Genomic DNA, 25,000 nt, shown 5'->3' on the forward strand with positions numbered 1-25,000 from the left:
ACCTAAAGATCCCATCCGGCATGAACATCGAAAACAAAGCATTGCGACCAGATATCATACGTACAAAAAAAGAAGAAGGCATTGCTAATGGAAGTGTTAATACCAGTGATGTTGGGCTAAAGATGCGGAAATCAAGAAAATGACCAAATACCAAGACCTCAAGAAAGAAGTGAAAAGATCCTTGAAGCTGAAGAATGCCAAAGTTGTACCAGTGATGGTTTGAGCTATGGGAATGATGATGATGATGATGAAGAACCTCACAGAGATATTAAAAACCATTCCTGGGAATATTATTCCAAAACGAACTACAGTTGGAGGCTGTCCTGGGTTCAGTAACGATCCTGAAGAGAGCCCTCGGCACAAAACGTTGAGAACAGAAAACTTTTGACCACCGCTTGGTCCATGAATCATGACCCCTTACTGAAAGGAAGGTGGACACTTCGAGCCCACCCTGGGAGGACTCCATTCCACATTCTGAAACCCGCATATGAAGATAACAATCAACAGCACACACACACACACACACACACACACACACACACACACACACACACACACACACACACACACACACACACACACACACACACACACACACACACACACACTTTGGGAGCTGGGACATGAGCATTTAAAACCCACGCTATCTTCCTGGCAAAGGTCTGCCTGCACACACGTATGCTCGTGCATGCAACGACCTTTGCACCCCACCGGTTGGCTCACTCTGAATCTGATTTGTACATGCTAGTCCCCTCAACAGAAGGGAAGCAGAGGGAGGGGTGGGAGAGATAGAGGGAGGGAAGAGGAAAGTGGGGGGGAGAGGGGAGGGGTCAGAGAGAGGCAGAAATCAGGATAGGAGAGAGGGAGAGGGGTGGGAGAGAAGGGGTACATTTGGGAGGTAGAGAAAGAGGTGGGATAGGGGTGAGACGGGTGAGGGATGGAGAGTGGTGAGGGAAGGAGATTGGTGAGGGATTCCGGCAGATGTGATGCCCAGTTTATCATCCATCTGAGAGACAGCACACACATTGATGAATCACCCTGCCTGTGAAACACCAGGATGATAGTTTATAACTGGGTCAGGATTCAAATCCAGGCTACACAAAGCGAGCATGTGTACTTCTCGGATTTTTTGCCATGATGTGGTGATTCATTATTTCATAACTGAAAACATTTTTTACTCATTGTGATCAAATAATTTATTTTGCCTTCCTATCTCTGGTATAGAATCGCGGTATTGCCATTGAAACTTAAACATGCGCCAAGCAGCTTCACCAAGAAAAATGGTTGAAGAAACTTTTGAAAAGGAAATGTTTAATTTTTATTTGTATTTATCTATGCCAAAGTGACGGATCATATCATGGAACATCGCACAAAAAGGGGAAACGTTTTGAAAAATATAATTCACATTTTCAGCGAGCCAGCCACCGCCTGTTTCACCACAGAACAACGTGTGGCTAAGAACGCAGGTGAGTAACCCTGGACTTTGTTCAAGTCGATAGACATACAGTATTCAGTGACAGAGCGAATATTGTAGAACAATTGCTAATTGGCTTAAGCATTCCAACGAAATTGTTGATAAGAAACGGCTCGCTTGGTACATGATTAGCAATCACCGAACCGTCTTGTTCGACGTACACCTCCCAGAGGTACCCAAAATGTCAAATATGTCCGAATTAGACAAATTAACACTTTTCTAGGGGTCGGAACTGCTTGAACGTTCGATTCTGGAGCTCAAATTTTGTAATTCTGCTTTGTTTAAGAGATTCTCGCAGTGATCGCAAATGCAGAAATGAAATATAGCAACGGACGCTGACGTCTTCGGTTGTTTATAAGCATTGCAATGTACCCAGTGATCCATAGCTATGATGAACAGGCATTCGATAACACTGAACAACAAATTTCAATTTTTTTTTTTTTACTGGAGATGTGTAAAGTGATTAAGACTAATTTGGGTACGCTGATTTCAAAAATCATAACCGTTTTGCTGTATCACGTCAGGATTTTCAGGAACAGAAATATTCCCATTTCCTAGAAGTCAGGATTTCAATGAAATTTACATATGTCTTTAACATGTCTATTTCGTACAATTGTTGTTAACTTGTGTTATATTTCTTTCTTTCAGATAAAGATGAGTAGGCGTTCCTGTACCAATCATCCTGACAACTTCTGTTATGTCTGTGGTCGGTATACCAAAAAAGATCAACAGCGAAGTATATCTACAGCAGTGAAAATGAAGGCCGCCTACTTTCACTACTTCGGGTGTAAGGTGGGGGACCAAGAACAGAGCTGGGCACCACACATCTGCTGCACAAGCTGTCACACAACCTTGACTCAGTGGTTGGTGGGCAAGCGCGCGAGCATGCCATTTGCGGTGCCCATGATATGGCGTGAGCCGCAGAATCATCATGATGATTGTTATTTCTGCTGCACAAGCATCGCCGGCTTCAACAAGAAGAATAAAGGTCACATCAAGTACGCTGACTGCGTCTCTGCTCGTAAACCTGTGCCTCATGATGACGAGAACCCCGTTCTAACACCTCCAGCTGATCAGAACATAGCTGTAAGCAGTGGTGAAGAGGATGGTGATGATGAACCTTTTGAACCCGGCACTCAAGAATCACACCTTCTGAACCAGGGAGACTTAAATGATCTTGTAAGAGATCTCTCGCTGTCAAAGGCGAAGGCAGAGCTGCTTGGATCAAGGCTGCAGCAGTGGAATCTACTTGAACCTAACACCAAGATATCCTTGTTCAGAGCACGTCACAGAGACATGGCTGAGTTCTTTGAGATGGAAGACACGATGACATTCTGCAGTGACATCAACGGTCTGTTGAAAGAACTTGGGTGTGATCACGATCCTGCAGACTGGCGCCTCTTCATCGACTCGGGGAAGAACAGCTTGAAGGCTGTTTTGCTCCACAATGGCAACGAGAAACCATCAGTCCCACTGGCTCACGCGTTCGGCATGACAGAGACCTATGAGACTATGCGGCAGCTGCTTGATTCCATCAAGTACAATGACTTCAACTGGCACATCTGCGGAGACTTGAAAGTGGTGGCGCTGTTGTTAGGGCTGCAGTCAGGCTACACGAAATACATGTGCTTCCTTTGTCTCTGGGATAGCAGAGACGACAATAATCACTGGACGAAGAAAGATTGGGAAGAGCGAAAAGAGCATGTACCTGGTCGATACAACGTGAAGCATGTCGCCCTTGTCGACCCAGCCAAGGTTTTCCTTCCACCACTCCACATAAAGCTCGGCTTGATGAAAAGTTTTGTACGGGCAATGGATCTGAATGGGCGTGGGTTTTTATACCTCAAGGAAAAGTTTGGCAACACCTTGTCGGAGGCCAAGATCAAGGCTGGTGTCTTTGTTGGACCGCAAATCCGACAGATTATGAAGGACGAAACTTTTCCGACAACTCTAAACCCCAAAGAGCTGGCAGCGTGGAGGAGCTTCAAAGCTGTGACGGACAACTTCTTGGGGAACGAGCGCGCGGACAACTATGAAGAAATAGTGCAGCAGCTGCTGGAGTCCTTCAGGAAACTTGGCTCCAGGATGTCCCTGAAAATCCATTTCCTACACCAGCACCTGAACTTCTTCCCTGACAACTTGGGAGCAGTCTCGGACGAGCACGGCGAGCGATTCCACCAAGAGATTTCACTCATGGAGACGCGTTACCAAGGGCGGCACAACCCGAACATGATGGGTGATTTCTGCTGGTTCCTGCATCGTGAAACTGACACAGAGCAGCACAAACGCAAAGCCAAATGCCTAAAGCATTTTTAATTACATTCTAGTGGAGTTTTTCTGTAATTTCTATAATTTTGAAGCATTCATGATGAAATAAATGAATAAATGAATTTTTGTAAATTTCATTGAAATCCTGACTTCTAGGCAATGGGAATATTTCTGTTACTGAAAATCCTGACATAATACAGCAAAACGGTTATGATTTTTGAAATCAGCGTACCCAAATTAGTCTAAATCACTTTACACATCTCCAGTAAAAAATTTTTGTTGTTCAGTGTAATGAGTGAGGAAAGTGGAAAAAAAAACTTTATCGTGAATAGTTTTTCACCAAGTCAAGGCAGGGTTGAGCAGGCCAAAAAACATGGCGGCTTCAGACCCCAGCGAGGTGACCCAAGATATGCCTTAAGATCTCACAGAGAGTAGTGACTGAGGATATGCTTGAGAAAGGATATAAATATCTAAGGCCGTTAATTATTTTCAAAAGGGGTGTTTTATTTAACCCCAACACCCAATTTTCAGTCATTCATTTCCTTCGAGCTTTCTTAGTATGCATGCCAAGTTTCAGGCTGATAGATTTTATGGTTTTGCAGTTACAGAGGAAACACGCACACACACACACACACACACACACACACACACACACACACACACACACACACACACACACACACACACACACACACACACACACACGCACGCATTGACATTTATTAGTGTAGATTTTATCAGTACCGTGCCTTGGGATCCATAACATTGACAATGTACTTCCAAAAAATGATTTCAAGATCTATCTTTTCAGCTCGAGCTTCACTCGACAACAATTTGATTCAAACTAGATGAATCATTTATCTTTTTTTTATTCATCCCATTTCATATTTTGCCTAATTATACCAGGACATTACAAGCTGCCTCTGGAATGAAATTCCTCTTCTTGAAGTTGAAACAAAAAATGGTGAAAATGCAATTTACACCTGAGTAGAATTTGTCCTCATATCAGGTATTAGAAACATTCTGTCCTTAATTGAACTGGTTCATTTTGAGGCAGACCTCCATAGTTGGAAAGAATTGTTTTGAACTGAATCGACTAATGCACAGTAACTCCGAGCTCAATTAGAGAGAAGCTTTTGAAGGAGGTAAAGCCAATATTTGTCATTGAAGGTCACAGACCTTGATCCTATAATAGTTGTTGGTATTTAAGGTGTCAAATTCAATGGGATTGTCACATTAAGCTGAAGGTCCAATTTAATCCTCTGGTTTACAGGAGGACACCAGGAGATTGAACCACTGGTAGGGCTGTATGAAGTAACCTAAAAGGAAGCTGCTTTTCAGTCTGCTCAGGCCTTTAAAGCATTCGGCTTAGGCAAGCTTAAGTCATGATGGAACAGAGTTGAGCTGCGGTTTTCCTGGCTTGCACAAAAGGCTATTAGCCTTCCATCACATAAGGAGTTTGTTGTATGGTGCTTGAACCGTGCAGGCTCTTGGTGCAGAATAGGCCACAGATGATGTTTGATTCATAAAGGAGATTGGAGGGATCTGTGGGCAGATTGAATAACCCATAGGGAAGTGGACGTCATGCACATATGGTCATTTCTCTCAGTGGACCAAGAGCAGCATCACGGCAGGTCTGCTTTTGCTCAGAATGGAAATTAATGAGCAGAACAGCTTCTAAGAATGATGACAAATTAAATATTAATAGGAGATGTGAATTTAGCACCAAAGCATCAATTCGTCAGCCGTGCATGGGTGACTCATGGCAGGCGATGAGCAAAAGTGGCCAAATGGAGAAACCTCTTTCTGTGCTTCGTCCCACTGGATTCTGCGTAGATTTCCATGTTGCAGGGATGCCCGAGGCTGAATGCATGGGGTTTGCCCTCCAAAGCGGTTCCTTTTGTGCAGAACTCTCCTCGGCTGTGGGTTGCCTGGGTCAAAGCCATTTCTCGCGTAATGACAGGCCTGTCACAATTGAAAGGCTGCTCTTGGTGACACCACAATGGATGGAGCCTTGGCATGCCTTGAAAGGTGGATCCACGTAACGAGCACATTTTGTAATTTATGTTTTCTTTGAATCGCGCCTTGGCATAGGGAGTGGCGTCGCAAGCTTCTCTCAACAGCAGAGTGCAAATTTTGTGACTATTATTTAGATTGCTCCCTTTGAAGAGGTGGATACAGGCCTTGCTGAGTGCTCGGAGCACCCTTGTCACATGCTTTTCGTGCTAATGGATTTTACTGCTGCCTAGCGATTTGGACAGTTTGAGCTTTGCCTGCTCCTCACCACACCAGCAATTTGCATTAACAGTCCAATTGTAGTATCACACAGGTATATTTCCTTTTCCAATGCCTAATAGTCACTGATTTCACCAGGAAGCTTGTTCAATAGAGCAAGGAGGTCACTTATAATTATCTATTGGTTGTGGCTTGCGTCCTCGTTCTTGCTTTCTTACAGCATAATGCTGGTTGGGTATTTATGAGGAATCCTGATGAGGTCTAAAATGTCTCTGTTATGAGGCATGAAGTGCAATCGGGTTAAATGAGTGGACGGGAATCATGGAGCAGGCAGAAAGTATGAATAACTAGAAGGGCACTTGGTAGGGTCCATACTTCCACCACATAATGCCTGATCCACGAGAACATATCAGGCCCATGACATTTTTCAAATATCATGCTATACAGTACGGTATCGTTTTTGGCCACATCTCTCAATGCTGAAGAATCACTTTAACAATTAAACAATTATCGTATCCAGATCCTGATTCGGATCTTCACCAAAATCAAATCATTTCGTCCTTGCGATACATCCAACACCCAACTTGTCCACCAACCATCCACAACTTGAGATATCATGCGATATATAATTTTTAGCCCTATCGCTCAATGGTATGCTTGGTGTTGGCTTAATGGTTAGGGGTGGCAGGCTTTGGATCCTAGGTCCTGAGTTCAAATCCTGCTCAGCTGTTGAATTAATACCAGGTGGGGTTAACATGGCCTATCATCCTTCCGAGGTTGGCAAAATGAGTGCCAGCATGCTGGTATCTTGTGTCAGAGTGGCGACCTGTCCAGGATTGTGCCCAATAGCCAAGGAGACTGCTTAAGCAGCACCAACGCTCTGCATAGAGTATGGTTGCAATCCTCCTCCTCTCAATGGTGAAAAATCACTTTTTAAAATTCCAGTAGTCAGATCTGGATCTTCACCAAAATCGAAACAATTATTCCTTGTCACACAGCCAACGTGTCCAACAAGTTTCACCCAAATCCGTCAACAAATTTTTGAGATATCGTACTATATATTGGTTTAGCCCTATCTCTCAATGGTGAAGAATCACTTTAAAAATTCTAGTCGTCAGATCCGGATCCAGATCTTCACCAAAATCTAATCAGGTCCTCCTTGTCACACACCCAAGCTGTACACAAATTTGATCTGGATCCGTGCATAACTTTTTGAGAGATCCTATACACAGACAAACTAACAGACAGACAAACAGACACAAAGGGGTGAAAACATAACCTCCTTCACCCTCGGTGGCGGAGGTAACAAAGGTTTAAATCTCACTGAATTCTTGCTCCATCGTATTTCCAAAAACTTTGAAAAGTGATAATAAACTTCCAACAACGTTGACACTTAATTGATCCAGAAAATCCATATTTGATTGGCATTCGAGAACGAATTTTGTTCGCTCGTTGCAACTATGCTGTTGATGCAGTGCCCCAAAGATTGGTGGAGCCGTTAATCTACAGCTTCAATACTACTACCGATACATCCCCTATGAATGTAATCCTACTATGACCAGACTGTGGTTCACTCCTCTTTTATTTGTTGATATAGTGGGGTCATTTGAAGGTGTCCATTCATCCATAACACACGCTCTAGAGGCAGAGATGATATCCATGTTTTCTGATTCTGATGCTGCATGTCATGGATAAACGACACCACAAGATAGGGTGGTCTTCCTGCTACTGCATGAAGATGATTACTGTGTCAGGAAACATGATGCCAGCACATTGTCATATCTATTTTTCATCAATCCTGATGCCACCGATGTGGCTTGGTTGCCTGCCGCTTTAAGTATAGATTGATATATACTGCCAGAGGTATGGTAAGATGGATTTCAGAAGGCACTTAGCCTCTTAGCCAAGGCAGTAAGTCAGTCTGCAGTTAATAGCTTGCTGTGTGATATGCTGTTTAATTAGATAGTGTCCTCAAGAATGGGTGTGTGGGTGTTGGTGGTGGGGGGAGGGGGGAGATGTGATGGGAGAGTTACAGAGAAAGGGATGTGAAGAGTGCAAGGATAAAAGTGCTTTGTGTACAAGGTCAAAAGAGCAGATTGATGGTGTTTGTTCCCAATATTTTCAGAATCTGCTGTTATGTCCGTAGTATATTCACTGCCGTTGTCGATACAAAATATGATCTGTGCCAGTTCTTAAGATTTGTAGATGTTGTTTTCATAATGGCCTCTGAATGAATTTGAGATTGAAACCTTGCATTACCAAGTTAGTGGTTTACATGTTCATCTTAAAGAAATTCCATCGGTAATTTCTGTAAAATTGATAAGATTAGATATATTTACATATATATTAGATAGATATACATGATTAGATATATATGATTGATTTGTATGCGGCGTGTGGCTGCTTGGCTGCATCATTTTCTGGGGACATAGCTGTGCCACCGATGCAATGCCCCTGTTACTAGCACACTGGTACTCATTTCACCGACCTCGGAAGGATGACTTGCTGAGTCAACCTGCCAGGTGTTAATTCAACGATACCAAGAGCTTGAACTCAAGACACTGAGATCTTCAGACAGCCACCCTAACCGTTAATCCAACACCAGGCTAATATGGTACAGTGAAGATGTTTGACGAACCTGCTTGGCACATCCCCATATGTGCACATAGTTCATCATGCTTTGACCCAGGTTCAAATCCTGTTTATTGTTTTGATTTGTGCATTGTCTGCTAATGTCGTTGTAATTCATTTAAAAGTATACTGATGTGTCCTAATGTCGTTGTTAGTGTATGTAACATTTATACATGTTCTTCCATGACCTTATACTTTACAAAAAAGATGTTTGGCTCATATAAGAATTCATTAATAATTAACTATAATGTACATGCAGAAAGTGGGAAACAGACCAAAAAGAAGTCACATGATTGGGTTTGTGCAGGGTCAAAAGATCAGAGGTGCATGCCAATCTTGTACATCCTTTTTGGCTACTGGTTGCATCATTGGTTTGGGGCACAGTTATGCCACTGATGCAGTGCCCCTCTTACCAGTACACTGCTGCTCATTTTGCTGACCTCAGAAGGATGACAGGCTGAGTCAACCCCACCTAGTGTTAATTCAGTGGCAACAGGGCTTGAACTTAGGACCCTGGGATTCCAAGCCACCACCCTAACCACTAAGCTTATTCCAGGCTTCAGAAGTAGGTGAACTGAAAAAATAGAAAAATACAGTATATACCAGTGAACTATTCCTTATTAGAACAGTGGGAAAGTATGGATGTTGAGAAACACAGGATAGTAATTCCACAAACCAAATTCAGGTTATTTGAAAGATTGTAGAGGCAGATAATAAGATGCTTGAATAAAGAAAGAAAAAAAAAACAGAAAATGTGAGAACCAACATTACATATATTATTTGACCAAGAGGCCAGTGTCATGCTTTTGGTGAGAAAGGTTTGGTCTTCTATCTCAGAGAAACTTATGGCACTTCTGACGTGACTCCAATGTCTCAAGGATTTTGAGACAGGACGATGGAGCCACCATATCCACAGTGGAGAGCTATACTTCATGGCACTACATGCAAATTCCTTGGCACTGCCAGGGTGATGCTTGAATTTGAAGACTCGCTTCAATATCAGATTCTCATGTTCAAGATACTTATTGACTGGTAGTGAGGTCAGAGATCCCAAGGTATGGCATTTCTACCACCGGTTGTGTTGAAGAATTAGCTTGGAGGCCTTAAGTGGTTTTTTTGTTGTGACAGAGTGAGTGTATCACTTCACGTAAGTTTAAAAATACCACTTAAGAGATTTGGGTAGCCTGCTTGGCATATTGCCATCTGTTACGGGAACATGCCAGAACTTTTGTTGAGATCTACTGTCACTGTGCTGATAAGAAAAATACCAGTTCGATCATCTGGAAGAGGTCCCAAGTGATTGGATAGTTGTTATAAACAATTCTACATCAGAACAAGAACTTTGTTAGGAATAGTGAAAAACAGTGAAGAGTTCATTGCACATTCTGAATCGTTAACCAACCTCAACAAACCTCAACATCTGCATGCTGAGAATTAATGTATACAGCAGATGGCCAAACAAGAAGCACTTTATGATGGAAGTTAAACCTAAAAAGCAATTTATTTGCTTGAAGCCACTGAATGACTTGATAGCTTGAACAGCGATAGGCTGGAAATCTCATCTGTCCACTTATGAGATGGATGCTGATCACAACATCATCTCTGCCGTCCACCCAACGGTCTGTTCTTCATCCTTCCTGCTGATCACTCTATCCTCTGGCTAAGACCATTGACCACTTTTTTGCCTGCCCTTGTACATGCCACTCCATCTCCAGAACCCTCCTGCTGAGTAATCGATGTCAGTCACTTGGAATTATTCCACCACCTTATTCCCCCTTTCTTCACCCTTTTCCACCACCCGTCCCCCTTTAGCCAGCGAGTTTTTTGGGGGTTCTGAGAAGTGGACCACTTTCATGGTGGAGCACCGATCTTTGTTGCATTCCATGTACTTACAACTTCTTTTTTAGTTCTGCAAGACCAAACAGAGATATGATTTATATCAGTAATATTGTAGTCCACTTTTTTGTTGTTGTAATTTTTTGCCAAAACTTAGATCTTGGACATTGATTGATATAGGTGATGCGGCAAAGCGGTCATCTCTTGCTCAATTTCCTGAGAGCAGCATATGGTTACCATTGTAATTACAGCCTCACGGATAGCGCTACAAGTCACCATCTGCAATAATTTCATTTCTACTGCAAGGACAAAAGTCTCATTTGGTATTCTCCTTGGACTCATTTACAGCCCATTCACTAATCCTTACCCTTGCTTATCAGTCAAATGGCTTTCACTGTTCTTCCTACCCCGTCTTGACCTATTTTCTTGGGTCTTAGAATTAATTACCAACTGCTAATTAATCGGATCAGAGCAGGCGATAGGGCTGCCTTGCAGAAATGCATTGTTTGGCCAAACTTGCTACTTGTTGAGGACAGAGATGACTGTGAATCATTCCATAGCTGCTTAAGCTGTCTGGGCACCACCCAGGCCAGGCAGGACACTGAAGCTGGCCAGATGAATAATAGATCGTCACTGTGTCTGCATTGATTTTATGCTAAGTGCCTGCGCAAGGCAACAGCGTGTGCAGATAATTAATTAGACGGCCGTTGATAAGGTTAAAGCTGTCCTCGCCCACCCACCCACGGGGAAACTGCTTTGTAAGGCAGAGGCGAGGCCGGCAGACCACAGACATACCCTGGGCACAAGTGGAGCACCTCGAGCAGATGCACCGTGTCATCGCAAGGCCGCAGAAAATCGATTATGTGTGTTTCAGGTGGTGCAGACCCGATGCCAGTCCTCATGTCCCGGCAGTGGTCTATGGAATGTGGTGGTGGTTTTCAGTTGAGCCATGAAGGCCACATTCCAGCCCAAACGTATGACACTGAGATTGAATATGGGATCATATGTACGATCCGAAGGCATCACTAACTCGGAGGTCGCGATCACGATTCTAGGCCATCTGCTCATGCCAATGAGTGGAACTTCGAGGCACATATTATATTGGAGAATAACATTGATAATAATTATTATCAGACTCTGCAATTTTTTTTAATCAGATATAAAATTAATGAATCAATACTTGCTGGGAATATTTGTTGTTGTTGTTGTTGTGGATGTTGTTGATGTTATTGTTGTTGTGCATATACTTCCGTGGTGCATTATTTCCTTCATTATATGCAGGAATGTGACCATATTTATCGCAGGTCGTTTTAGTGTCAGCTACACTGCAACCGGAGATTCAGCCGAGGCAATGCCTGCATCCCAGTCAGAGACAAAAGTGGAATGGTTTTTATTGGGTGTCTTCAAGGCTTCGGTGATTTACCGCAATGGCCGACAATGGTCATTTTATCTGTTGAAGTATGGGGCAATTTTGATGATGCGGTATTCTCATTCCCTCGATGGCCAAATTTTCCAAATAATTGCCATATTCTGGGTCAATCGTATGCGGGGTCCAGCATCCCAAAGTGGCAAAGCGGCTTCTCTCTCGTTGGGCGAGTTTCTCATTAAAAACAAAACAAAAAAGATCAGCATATGGCTGCTTCATTCTCGGGTTTCTGCTGTTGCAAATAAGAAATGTAAGGTGTTGTGGATGGTTAAGAGTAATAAAAATAGGGCTTACATGATGCAAGGGCCAGTATTGGAGTGTGACACACAGAAGAAGGATCTGGGGGTGGTAATATATAGTTGTCCAGGGGTAAGCAGACAGGACAGTGCCAGGCAACTGTAGGTAAAGCTAACATGGTTTTTGGTTGTATTCGAAGGGGGGGGGATAAATTATCAATCAAAAGAAGTGGTGTCAACACTGTATAGGAGTTTAGTGAGGCCTCATCTGGAATATTGCATAGTTTTTCAGCAGATTGGGCAGTGGTAGGACCAGGGGCCATAGTTTGAAGATGAGAGTTGGGAAATTTTAATCGGCAGGAAAAAGGTTAACGCATGGAAAAGGTCTTCCCAGAAAAGTCGTGGCAGCAGAGGGGTGGTTACGTTTAAATGGGATTTAGACATTTACCTGGATGCATTGGAGATAGAAGGGTGTGGGGATATCGGCGTGTGTGCATGGTAGTTACCTTGTATGTGGATGGGTGACGATGCTTGTGTTGGTGCAGTGCAAGCATGATGGGATGAAAGGCCTCCTCCTGTGCCAAAGTTCCTTGTGTATCCTTGTGGAACACAATGTTTGACAGTCTAATACCCAGGTAGCCAAGAGCACCGGAACGAATACGTGAAACCTCAAGGATGGCTGGCAAGGTGACTCGCCAGAGTCAGCCTGTTATCGTTGGCTACCTGGGTAGTTGCACATTGTGCTTCATAACTAGATTGGCAAACATCGACGAGGACATGCCACATCACACTGCAGTGGTCTATTGGTGTTCTGTGCACTGATGGCAGTAATGCTAATCGTACCGTCCGTGGTGGGGCCACATCTCTCCTTAATACCACGAGTCTGTCCGCACAATTAAGCCGATATTTCCGCCCTGGATTTCCTTCATGGCAGCAACACGGCTCGTTAATAATGCAGGACCAACGAGCTACTGTTTGTTCAACATTGTGAAGACTCTGATAGCAGGGCCTATATGTTCATCTTCAGCTTGATCTGTTGCTAGCTTGCTGTGATCTCAAAGTGGAAACACCTTTTCGCCAGTCACCGGATATTGCAGAGTGGTGAGCTGTGCATATTAAGCATGTCCTTCTCAGCCATTGACTGTGCAGAGCTGGATATAAAACCAACAGAGATTCCTTTGCAGTAACTGATGCAGATTGCCAACACAATGTTGTCTTGAAATATTTTTCTACAAGGAATACAAGTATGCATACTTGTGCTTCCAAATGCACACACACACACACACACACACACACACACACACACACACACACACACACACACACACACACACACACACACACACACACACACACACACACACACACACACACACACACACACACACACACACACACACACACACACACACACACATACTCTCTCTACACCATTGCTATATATATATAATATGATAATACAGTCCTTTGTCAACAGGTAGAAGCTGTACCACAGAAGTGACATCATAATATAACATCTGCTGCATCCCTTGATGGTCCATGAGTATTTCCTGGATAGAAAGCCTCAGTATTTCAAAATGACAGTGAAATTTAACCCCAAGGACACAATGTGAAGAAATCTCTCTGAAATCTATCAGGGGTAGAGGTAAGGCAACCAGACTTGAACTGCCAAAACAGCTGTTCCACACGGCGAGATAACACGACCGAACTCAGCATGTCTTTTCCAATTACTAAAGATTAAACATCTTCTGACAGGATGGTCCAGAGGGAGCACACTTACCTTAAAGTTGTCTAGTCTGGGTTCGTTTCCCCGGATAGTACTACAAACTTTCAGATTGGTACTTCCCAGGAATGGCATTGCATCACAATGTGCCACAATGGATGTTAAGCTGGGTATCCCTTGTGCTTACATTAGTTTGTGGACAATAAACATCCGACAGCATCTTTTGTGGAGCATCCAGGCAAGTTGTTACCGGCATCCTGGCCAAATTTCAAATTTCCTGCCATGACCACTTCCAATCGAATGTCCTTGCCAGCCGGTACATGAAAGACTTGAGCTAATTTATCTCCCATGTCCGATCTCACGAGAAGGTCGGATTAACTGGGGGCTATTAAAATATGTAGTTGGTACAGGTTATACAGATCTTCATGGATTTGGTCTGTCGGCCATCCATGTTTGTAATTTTTAATTGCAACTCTTGTACAATGCAGAAATAATATCCCGTATCCATAAAATATGTCTGTCACCTTTCTTTTGTTGATCACCTACGCAGAGCCTGTTGGTAAGTGCAAGACCGAGTGCCCCCATGAGATTGCAAATTCATAATACTCAGCAATTCATTTAAACTGTCCATTTAAAAATATTCTCATTGTTACTGACGAAATCTAAAGATTTCGTAAGTATATTGATGACTTCCGTCCTCTGTGTGTGTGTTTGTTTGTGTGTGTGTGTGTGTGTGTGTGTGTGTGTGTGTGTGTGTGTGTGTGTGTGTGTGTGTGTGTGTGTGTGTGTGTGTGTGTGTGTGTGTGTGTGTGTGTGTGTGTTTGTGTGTTTGTGTGTTTGTTTGTAGGCACGATAACTCGAGAAGGGAAGAAGCTACCAATGTCAAATTACACCACGTGATCCAGGAGGGTGATGGCTAGCGCTCATTAGAATTTGGTCAAAATCTGTCGAAGGTCAAGGTCACAGTGAGGTCAAACATTCGATTTTTGATGGTTTGGTGCAGAATCATCGTAGAAACTTCTGGTTTGCGTCGCTACCTTCTCTAGCGACAGCTTTTATTAGACAAGATCAGAGGTCAAGTTGATGATTTCGTAAGTACCAGTCTATGACTGCTTGTTTTATTCATTGAATCATTATTTAATTACTCTCTGATTTTTATTTATTTATTTATTTATTTATTTATTTATATATTTATTTTCAATCCCTGTTGGCATGACTGATAATGTTGTAATCTAACTAAAATACACCTCAATATTCTTCAAAGCCTGTCTTTCTAATTTCAATCATCGGTATTGAATTACTGGGTGTTTTATGGCCTCCACCACCGAAGGTGAAGGAGGTTATGTTTTCAGCCCTTTCTCTCTGTCTGTTGGGTCGCCGAAATAGGTGACCCTTATTGTCAGTAATTCTGCCTGTTTGTTTGGATGTTTGTTCGTTTGTCATCAGCATAATTGGTAGTAAACGTGGGCGGATTTTGACCAAACTCGGGTGGGAGGCACATCTTATGACCTTATGCTTTGTAAATTGTGATGGTTGCTAGGGACGCTATGGTTCCCTAGCAACAACCGAAACACTTTCAAAATCGGTACCGTTCACGTGAAATCAATTCCGAAAGCCATTATCCCATGTAGGGTTATGAAATTTGGCACAAATGATCTACAGGTGATGCTCTATCAAATACATTCCGGTTTTTGAGATATATGGAATACTTTACCCACAGTGCCCCCTACAATTAGGGTATGCGTGAAAATTGGCGACAATTGAAGGCCCCCTTGCGACCGGGTGAGTGCATCGATACGAATGAAACTTTGCAGGTTCATGGTACTCAATGAGTACTACAACTTTGCCTCAGGACATATTGACCGATTTCGCTTAGGTCAGGGGTCAAAGGTCAATTAGTGCAAAAATCGATAATATGCGAGAGTTCGAGGTGCCTTCGCGCCAAATGCTACTCCTCCTTGGGTTACGGTCGGATGGTCATGAAAATTCACACTAATCGTCTGGAATACAATGTGCACAAACAATCGAGCCGGATTTTCGATTTAGATCTTTGTTCACTCACAGCACCCCCCTCGAACTTTGGGGATTTCTGATTTCAAACCGCATTTTCGGTACTTTTCATTCAAATGGATACCGAGTAGTTATCAGTGGATGGAACTGGATGAGATTTGATTTGCATAATCTGAAGGTGATTCCCTATCCACTATATGACATCCATTTTGCTCCATATCTTATAGTTTCCATGCTCGGCGACCCATCGCCGCCTACCGGCTTGTCTGTTTACATGATATCCTAAAACGTTGTGGACGGATCGGAATGAAATTTCTGGAAAGGTTTGGTGTATGACAAGGATAAACTGATTATATTTTGGTGAAGATCCGGATCCGGATCTGACGACTCAAATTTTTACAGTGATTCTTCAACATTGAGAGATCAGACCAAAAACTATATGTAGCATGATATCTCAAATAGTTGTGGATGTCTTCGGATGAAACTTGGGGGACATGTTGGTTGTTTGAGAAGAAATAATTGGTTCAAATTTTGGTGAAGATCCCAATCTGGATCTGCTCAATTTTTTAAAGTGATCTTTACCATTGAGAGATAGGGCAAAGCCGATATATAGCACAATATCTCAAAAGTTGTTGACTGATTCGGACCAAACTTGGTGAACAGGTTGGGTGTGTCACAAGCATAAACTGCTTCAATTTTGGTGAAGATCCAAATCCGGATCTGGATAGGAGAATTATTTCATTTTTTAAATGATTCTTCACCTCAGTTGAGAGATAGGGCCAAAAACGATAAAGTACCGTATGGCATGATATTTCAAAAATGTATTGCACCCGATATGTTCTCCTCGTGGATCAAGCATTATATGGCGGAAGTATGCACTCTACCTAGTGCCCTTCTAGTTTGTGTAAGAAATCATTCTACTGAAGAATGAGCTTGCATATATTATATATACATTAGTTGAAGAGCATGAGGATACCTGAAATAATTTCGGAATTAATAGAGGAAATAGAATTCAAAGCACATCAGCATTGGGCAGATTCTTTGACTGGACCATCAAAAAGACCACCTTTGCCCAATGGATTAATTTTTCAGCAACCGTTCACTCTTGGCTAATTTGTATCAGCCATTTACAGTTATTGCTTTGTAAATGTTGCATAAATTTTGTAAAAATGAAACAAACGTGTAGTCTTGATCTGCCGCAAGCCATCAGGCTGGTCAAAAAGCATTATTCTTTTGTTTTTTGTGTTTTTTTTGTGGACATGAGCTGGTACATATTGGCTTATGTCCATAATATCCACAGCTTGTAATTATAATCCTCATTTTTCACAAGGCTTTATTTGTGGTTGAGCAATGTTCAGAATCTGCTGTTATATAACAAAATTTTTGTTGACTGTATTTCGTTCAACCAAACAAGCTCTATTTATGGTAATTGTGCTTGGAGCAATGTTTCGTGTAATTGTTCCATTGTGTTGAAGCCTGAATATCATTACAAAGATATAGCTCCCTGTTTTGCAGAAATATGACTGAATAATTCTGCTAATTCATTCCATGCAAGTTGTAATCCAGAACAAGTAATTGCAAATGCACATTCCTCTGCATAATAGATTTGGGACTTTTATTTTTTGGGTGGGGGAGCATTGCAAGTAAAGGAAGCACGTATCGCTTTTCCAGGCTGGGAATGGGTTCACTGTGTGACAAGGCAGCGGGTGGTGAGAGATTTATGTTTTCCCTCTTTCCAAGGGTGGGAAAGCGAAGGCGGAGCAAAGAGAAGCGGCAGGACATTGCTGTTAATTGCATTTGATGAATGGCCGACGATTCCTTGTGCTTGAGGCCAGACTTGACCGAGTAGTCTGGATGGCCACAAGGCCCTGTTGTGAAGCTGAGGGTCCCTTGTCGACATCCACTTGTGGGCACGAGTTTGCAGACACCCGAGTCTGTATCCATGACTTTGCCTTGTGAATGCCTTAGACATCCTCAAAGTCAATGCAATTTTTAACTGGTTATGCAGCGAGGAATGAATTTGGATGATATCATTTGACCTATTTGGTGTTGAAGTCTGAATAACTTCGTAATTGCAGTGACATATATAATTGTAGATTCCACTAGACCTTTCACTGAAGATCTTCTTGAGCTACATTATGCTAAAAGTTAAATGGTCAATTGTCAAAAACAGAGTGACATGATCTGATCTGAAGACCTTGACCTTTGACCCTTTGAGATTTTGACCTAAAAAAACAATATGTTTCATTGTTTTGATTGGTGAACCAATTCAGTGACCAAATATGCAATTTCTGTTCAACATATCAGAGTACCCACTCTCCGGGTACGAGGAGATTGTGCATTACTTGCTGAAAAAGTTTATTATTGCAAGAAGACTCTATAGATGTTTGTGTGGTGTGTGTCCAAAGTGATCTAACAGGTCTACACATCTCAAGGGTCAAAGGTTTCTAATGGTTGTAAATGGTTTAAGTTCTTCAAAGGGTCTATTGGGGTCTATCATGGTGAATAAGGGCCTATAATTACGTAAACGGATCGAAAGACCAAAAAGGTATCTTCCAATAAAAGTTAGGATCTAAATGGGTATGAACAGGACAAGACGAGAGAGTGGAAGTGTGTGAGAGAGAGAGAGAGAGAGAGAGAGAGAGAGAGAGAGAGAGAGAGAGAGAGAGAGAGAGAGAGAGAGAGAGAGAGAGAGAGAGAGAGAGAGAGAGAGAGAGAGAGAGAGAGAGAGAGAGAGAGAGAGAGAGAGAGAGAGAGGAAGAGAGAAGAAGAGAGGGAGAGCAGAGGGAGAGCAGAGGAATAGGGAGGGTGGGAAGAAGGGGGAGGGTGGAAAGAAGTTTCCTTCTGTATCCATCCTGTCCACCCCATTCCTCCCCACCTCATTGTTTGTCCAAGTCTCCCTCTATTTTTTCCTTCAACTGTGCTGTTATTCTCCCCTCCCCCCAAACCCCTCTCACTACTGCTTCCTTTGTCCTGTTGCATCTTGATCCATTCAAAGTTCATACTCTTCCATGAGCCTTGACTGTACACAAAAAACTATTGGCACCCATTGCGGGATTGATGGGTCAAATGGTTTCTTTCTTTGTTGAAGTTCCTTGGAAGGGAAGTCATCCATAATACAGTAAATTGTGAACCGTGGTGTATGTCCATGCACTCATCTGTCTGCTGTTCTCAGTGGCCGCTTCCTGTGCTGCGTTTGAAAAGCTCAACATTCACTTTTGCAATGACAGGAGAATATTTACAACAAATAATCTATGATATAAACATGAGTAATATTGATGCCAAATTTTATTTCACAACCAGGATATTTTACCCTCCATTTAGATCAGTGGTGTTCAAACTTTTTTTAGTGGCGACCCAATTTTAGAACCTCTCTACATCGCGTGACCCAAAAGATTCAAAACCCAATTCATAATATACAAGATAAGATTTCATATGACACAAGAACATTTACTGTTTACTGTATTCACCATCGTCATGTTTTCATTGACGAGTAAACGGAGAATAGCCGACAGTATCCAAATAGTTCAGTTGAATGTTTCAGAAGTTTAGTCCAAATGACATTTATTTATATCAGTGAGAAGGATGAGCCTGTTTTTCAGAAACCAATTTCTCTATTCGTGGAGAAGTCGATCACAATGCCAGGATCATATCATGCTCCATTTCTAGGCGATTTCTGTACTTTGTTTTAATCACCACCATGGTGGAGAACAACTGCTCACAAAAGTATGATGAAGGATATGGCATGAGAACCTTAATGGCGCGCCGTGACAGGGTCGGGTACGACGGCAGCATTTTGCACCAGAATATCGACAACGAATTCGTCCGCGCAAGAGCCTGCGCTCCTGAATCCTGCTGGAGCTGTACAAGCTCTTCCTGTGCTGTATCATCTTCATCAGCAATCGAGTCCAGTGGAGCCGTGAAAGGGTCCCGAACCACAGAAAAGGACTGCATATCCAGCTCAGGGAAATAGTGCTCGAGCTGTTCAATGAGCGACCGAAGGTGATGTGCTATCTCCCCAGAAAGACTGTCGAGCTCAGTATCATCGTACTGGCAGGTCGTTAGATGCTCCACCAGATGGGGGGAAACGCTGCAGCGCTTAACAGCTGCTTTGTCTGCCAGTAATTTTAGAATCGCCAGAAATCCGCTCATTCTGTCGTGAAAAATCATGAGGTTGGCGTCTTTGCCTTGGATGGAGCGGTTGAGGACATTGAGATGTTCAAAGATGTCAACGAGATAGCACAGTTCTGACAGCCAAGAGTCCGACTCAAGCAACGCTACCCATGCCGTTTTCCCTCATGTGCGTAGGAACTCCTTCAGTTCATCTTTGAGCTCGTAAGTGCGCAGAAGAAGGTTTCCTCGAGATAACCATCTGACTTGAGTGTAGAATAGTAAATTCTTATGGTCGGCGTCCATCTCCTGGCAGAATAGCCCGAATAACCTCGTGTTGAGGGCGCTCAATTTGATGTGATTCACCATTTTTATGACTTCTGAGAGCACGCTCTGCAAGGTTTCTGGCAAAGTACGAGAGGCAAGCGCTTCTCGGTGAATCATGCAGTGTACCATAGAGGTCTGAGGAGCCACCTCAAACAATTTAGCCTTGAATCCAGAACGCACTCCTAACATTGCTGGCGCGCCGTCTGTTGTAGAACCGAGCAACTTTCCGAAGTCCTGATCATGGTCACGATAAAACTTCTCTACGTTCCCAAAAATATCCTCACCTTTGGTGGTGGCCTCTATTGGTTTGATGAGCAGAGGCTCATCGACAAAGTTATCAGCCTTGATGAAGCGGACCCAGACGATGAGTTGCGCCTACGATGCGATATCAGTAGACTCGTCCAACTGTATGGCGTGCCACGGCGATTCCTTGATCTTCTGTACGACCTGAGCCGTTAGGTCCAGACTCGTATCTTCTATTCTGCCTTGGATGGTGTTGTCAGAGAGGGGTATAACTGCCAGTTTCTTCGCCGCTTCCTCCCCAACCATCAGAGATACCATGTCCTTTGCACATGGCAGCACGAGTTCTTCCGCAATGGAGTCTGGCTTTTTAGTCTTGGCAACATGGAGCGACACTTGATACGAGGCCTCTAATGCCTGAGAATTGGTCTGATTGCATGTACCCTCTCTGTCAAGACTCGTATTCTTGAGTGCAAGAAGTTTCTTCTCAAAGAACGCTCTCTCCTTATCCTGATAAGGCGCATGTTTTATAGTCAAATGCCTCTGCAACTTATTTTGTTTCATAGACTCCGTAGAAAGCACTTCGAAACAAATCACACACTGAGGCCTCTGTGCTCCACTTTTATCCTCCATATCGTAAAATCCAAGGTCCAGAAATTTATCCTGGTAAGAACGTTCTCGAGATTTGCTGGTGGTCGGTGCTGCCATCACAAATAAGGTCTCGAGTCGTACATGGAGACGTGAATAGACGTTAATGATAGAGTCAGAGTCTGAGTCTGAGAGGCCGCGGATCAAACCACTAATTTCCTGCCAAAATGAACCGCCCTTCAGCGATCCCGCGCATCGGCTGGATCCCATCCTAAGCGTCATGTTGTGCCGGTTCCCATACTTTGAACGAACCGTTTATATTACATCCCGTGAAAGCGTACAACAATCGAAAATAGACAAATTTTTTTCGCTGCAAGCAGATGCCCGCGACCCCACGAAATTTGCTCGGCGACCCCACTTGGGGCCACGCCCCTGGGTTTGAAAAACCAAGATTTAGATAAATCCAACCACCGCTGCCTGATGTTGCACCACCATTTAGCGGTGAGCAGTATAAGTAGCTCAGAGCTTTGGTTTTGAGTGAAACCAAGAGTGCAACACAACGAACCTTTTTAAAGTTCATAAAACATTCTTTAAATCGATCGATTAATTCAAGTTTTCCGGTCACTGGGGACGGATACTTTTCCTCGTAGTATATAAGGGATGAAAAGGTGATGTAGAATAAATGAGATTTGGTGCTTTGACATGGCTGAAAGAATAATTGAGAAGAAGACAATCAAATGGCATCCTGAAAATGACTGGAGCCTGAAAGCATGAAAGAGAACCAAAGGAAACATTATAATTGAGTATAACAAAACTGTGAAGTGAGAAGGGTATTGAGCAAATATGGAAGGTGAGGTGAAGGAGAGAGAGAGAGAGTTGAGGTTAAGTGGAAGTCGGCAGAAAAGAGGGCGGTAAGTTGTGAACAAAATGGATCGATTCATCTCTCATTGCCTCGACTGCCTTGTTGATTAGTTGATTAAGGCTAAGTAAGTTGTTTGGAGAACACTTATCAGCAGGTTGACCTGACAAATATGTACAAAAGGCAAGAATAGCATGTCCGCAATAAACAAAACTCATCTCACTGGGCATCTGATCAATCCACAATGCAAATCTGCACCATGTTCTGATAGCCAAGCATCACCTGTTTATTCAATAAGCTGCATGAGTTGCACTTCTTCTTCATTAGTAATGCAGCACAAGGCTGCAGGATAGCATCATTGGTTGAGGGTGCAGCTGTGCCATTGATGCTATCCAGGTATGAATTTGGAACTTGGTCATAATGCCAGCGATAGCTCACCTAGTGTGAGTGAAGGATACTGTGGCATCTTTAACATCCACCAAAGAATGCTGGCAGATGGGACACTCACTTACCATCTCTCCAAGAGACAGCACAAACATTGATGAATCACCAGGCCTGTGAAACAACTGGGATGACAGTTCATATCTGGGCTGGGATTCCAACCCAGGTTAGACAGCTCTCGAGGCAAGTGTGCATAACTCTAGGTCATCCTGTCAGCCCATTAGTTGCATTGACATTCAGGCATTGTGAGAATATTTTCATCCTGAGGCCAATTTGTGGTGCTCCTGAAAGGCAGAACATATCTAAACATATAAATGGAGAGCTGCTGGTGTTATTATATGAATAGATTGTTCTCACTGAAGGAACTGTAATTAGTTTTTTCTTGCTCTCCACATTATAATGAAAGTGATTTGTTTAAGAAAGTGTTTATTTTAGTGTTGTTGTTGTCTAGTGTATTGAGGCTTTTTTTTTTTTGTATACCTTGGTCGAGGCTCGTATGAGAGCTAACACACTACAGTTTTAGCTGTAGTTTTAGTTTAGTTTAGTTTTAGTTTTAGCTATAGTTGTGCAATTCTTGTTTCCATATGTCATACTTACCATTGTGATGTCTCGAGTGACGATGCATTATGAAGGATAACCTCAGCAGTTGAATTGTTCTCTCCTGCGATTGCTAAGATCAAGTGGTCTGTGAGAAAGTTCATTCCATCCCTCATTTGCTTTCTTTTTCATCAATACTTTATTTCCTTCATAGTGACACAGTACAAAGGTTGACTGGTCACAACCTTTCAACTCTGACCTCGAGAAGCCAGGTCATGTGGCCTGAAGCAGTTTAAGGTGCCGCTCGATCAATAGATGCCTTTGCTACCCTTTCTTTCCTCATTTTGAAGGCCCTGCTCGATGAGAGTGTGTGTGTGTGTGTGTGTGTGTGTGTGTGTGTGTGTGTGTGTGTGTGTGTGTGTGTGTGTGTGTGTGTGTGTGTGTGTGTGTGTGTGTGTGTGTGTGTGTGTGTTGTGTGATTTATTGTGAAAGAAAGTACACCTCGTGTTTGCAGTTTGGAGATGGACACCTTTCCATTTTCAGGCAGGTGACAAAATAATTCCTGAGGTTATGGAAGACCACGGTATTTTAAAACGATGAGTGTCGTTTATGGAGGCCTTGTGCATACAATGTTGTCAGGCTTTGGAAGTCAGGGACATTATACTACAGTTATAAAACCGGTGTACTGTATCTGTGAGCAGTTCTTGTGATGGTGATACAGGCCTCTTTTATTCTGATATCTAAAGGACTGACTAATGCTTTGTGGTTTATCTGCTTACATTCCTAAGACTACTGCTCACATAAACCTGTGGAATAGGCAAAGGTCAGGCTGAAACAATTTTAAACATTCCGATGATTGTTTTCAATTTGCTTTCTGTTATTAAACCCCAACATAAAGATGGTGTTGTGTTTCCAGGTTTGACTGAATTGTTGAATATCCTCACCAATAAGAAATCCTATAAAATAAAAAAACAGGATATTGTCTTCAATCAGAAGATGATGCATGGTCTCATGTTTGCAACACGAGTGCATGTAGTTCTTCTCTCTCCGTCAACCCGCAGCTTTTTAGGATTGAAGTTGATGTAATGATGTAATCTCTGCTTGTGGGGCTCAACTTCAAGTCATCTTTGCTGGCATTTTGGTTTGTACTCCGGTCACGAAGGCATTCGCCAAGATCATGTCTGGACGTCAAAACGTTAGCCTTGCATAGTTTTATTGCCATTTTGGGTGGCGGTGGCTGTAATTAATTTTAAAAGAGATTTAATTAATCAGAGGAGCAATTAATTTTATGGCATCACTACACAATAGTCTCTCGTTTCACATGGGATGCACACAGGCGAGTGAACTATTGAAATGCATAGAAACTGGTCGATTGACTAGGCCATGCTTGTTTTATGATGGCACAGCCCCTCCTCCAACACCACCTCCCTAGAGAGGAGCCGAGTTTAAGATGCACACGGATGCATTTCAGGATGAGACAAAAAAAAACCCTGCTGTTCGAAGTTAAACTATTTGGATGATTTTTCCTTTATTAAAAAGGCAAAATCAAAATATATTTTATAATTCCTTGACAGTTACACATCCTCGTTTTACTATAGATAGATATATATATATATATATATATATATATATATATATATATATATATATATATATATATATATATACATACACTGTATGTATCTATACATACACTGTATGTATCTATATATACACAAAAGCAAGGGTACCCAGCATTGCCAGACACCACCGGGTCCGTCCTCCCACCCCTTCCCCTCCCTCATCGCACCCCCACCCCCTCCCTCCAGACACCCACCCCTTCTCCTCTCCCACATCCGCCCACCCCACCACACCCCTTCTCCACTCCATCCCTCTGGACTCCCATCCTACCCCTTCCCCTCCCTCACCCCACAAAGGAATTTTTGCAAGATGTATATTCAGAGAAGTTAACAAAGGTGATAACCTTCTTTTTTCCACAAATTCTTCTTTCACCCTTGAGAGTTATGTCAATATACATGTGCAGTAAAATCACTTTTAAATTGATGTTTCTGTTGTGTTT

At 42.7% G+C, this 25,000-nt stretch overlaps 1 protein-coding gene and 1 long non-coding RNA gene across 10 annotated transcripts in view; one reads left to right on the forward strand and one right to left on the reverse strand.

Annotated features, from left to right (window-relative positions):
* The window catches only part of LOC147034599 (uncharacterized), a 21,497-nt gene extending 20,784 nt beyond the window's left edge, over positions 1 to 713 (reverse strand). Inside the window, exon 1 of one of the 2 annotated variants that reach the window (XR_015059381.1) lies at positions 643 to 713. This is a non-coding gene — a long non-coding RNA (uncharacterized LOC147034599). Of the gene's footprint in view, positions 1 to 450; positions 611 to 642 lie in introns of those variants that run through there. The other variant, XR_015059382.1, reaches the window with a different exon arrangement.
* LOC147034598 (roundabout homolog 2-like) overlaps positions 1 to 25,000 on the forward strand; it is a 543,037-nt gene that overhangs the window by 237,780 nt on the left and 280,257 nt on the right. The gene's annotated exons all lie outside the window — the stretch shown is intronic.

This window comes from Eptatretus burgeri, chromosome 1, assembly GCF_056783735.1.
Source record: "Eptatretus burgeri isolate ZD-2024b chromosome 1, Ebu_testis_v1, whole genome shotgun sequence".
Classification (NCBI taxonomy): domain Eukaryota; kingdom Metazoa; phylum Chordata; class Myxini; order Myxiniformes; family Myxinidae; genus Eptatretus; species Eptatretus burgeri.